This window comes from Scaptodrosophila lebanonensis, unplaced genomic scaffold (genome assembly GCF_003285725.1).
Source record: "Scaptodrosophila lebanonensis strain 11010-0011.00,11010-0021.00 unplaced genomic scaffold, SlebRS2 tig00000089-arrow-pilon, whole genome shotgun sequence".
NCBI lineage: Eukaryota > Metazoa > Arthropoda > Insecta > Diptera > Drosophilidae > Scaptodrosophila > Scaptodrosophila lebanonensis.
The window spans coordinates 2538491-2539807 of record NW_022060565.1 but is presented as its reverse complement, the minus strand read 5'-3'; the positions used below and the strand labels follow the sequence as shown (position 1 = coordinate 2539807).

Sequence of the window (1317 nt, the reverse complement as noted above, 5' to 3'; positions counted from 1 at the left end):
AACAAGTATGCTGGCAGCCCTATTAGCTTGATTCCATCAAATAATCGAAACACACTCCAGTATACATAAGTTTTCAATTTTAGCCAATTTTTTAAAGCATGCTGCTCCTGATCCCACCATAATACTAATTGGAGAAAAATAAGTGTAACTTTATCGAAACGAAACGAGCGACACTTATTGTACAAGTATTTTTGAAGAAATGGTTGAATGCATCGTTTCACAGCACTGCTATACAAACGAATGTTATACAGCACTGTAACTAGCGTCTTGCCGAAATTGAAGTTGACAATTGTATTTTCGTGTGTACATAGATTGAAGGAAAACGAAACTTGTTTGCTGTCGTCGCAAACGTTCGATTTGTAAGAAAACATTTTTGTGTAAAAATAACCCATTGGTGAGTATTATGTGCGGTTTCTTGGAGTACTACTTCAATCTTCCCGTTGCAGGCAGGTTGTTTGGCAGCAGCAGGATGGGTCGCAACTTGCGTCACGCAGCTCAGGTGATGCGATTCGTCTACAAGAATCACTTTTGTTGGTCCGGCGTGAAGAGCTGGGTCATGTTTCTGGTTGCTGTCCGACTGGCCAAGGAGTTTAATGGCTTCGAGGTGATGGCACCCTTTTAAGTTACAACAACTATGCAGCCATTGACAAGTCGCAAGCCACACAAGGATAGAGACAGAGAGAGAGAGAGAGACAGAGAAAGAGAGAGGGAGAGTGATTTAAGAATACGCACACACACACACATACATACATACACCGATACAATGACAAATTCTTCATTTGCGAAGATAATACCACTATTCACAAAATCCCAATTACAAGTACAAACGTGCTCTTAACCCTCAACATCCAATAAACGAGGCGTCAGAGCACACTGCTAAGCAGCGCAGCTGATGAGTTACCGATAACTGTGGACTGGTTTATGTTTTCCTAATTGCTGGATTGGTGGGTGGTGGGGGTTGGGGGAGGCTGTAGTGGGTTAAATTAAATTTAAGCAGTAACGTGCGGGGGTGTTGAGGGCAGAGGTGCCGTTTGGCGTGCGGTCGCAGCCTCTGCCAGCAGCAGCAGCAGCCAACTCGACGCATCAATTTAAAATCATTTAATAAATTCACTCACTAAATTTCAATTCCGTTTTCATTAAATGCCACATAAATTATACGCAATGTCGAGGTCGGAATAGGGGGATGTGCAGGGGATGTGTGCGTGTGTGTGTGTGTGTGTGTGTTTGTCCGTGTAGAGAGGCGGCATGGAGTGGCATTGCGTGGCGGCGGCCAAATCGCGTGTTACCATATTTCGTTTTAAATGCGCGCCATTTGCG

General features: G+C 44.0%; 1 long non-coding RNA gene across 1 annotated transcript; it reads left to right on the top strand.

Annotated features, from left to right (window-relative positions):
• Positions 1 to 314: 314 nt before the first annotated feature.
• Positions 315 to 907, top strand: LOC115626923. Its single transcript, XR_003995633.1, has 2 exons — positions 315 to 394; positions 447 to 907. It is a non-coding gene; the product is annotated as an uncharacterized LOC115626923 (long non-coding RNA).
• Positions 908 to 1317: the final 410 nt, after the last annotated feature.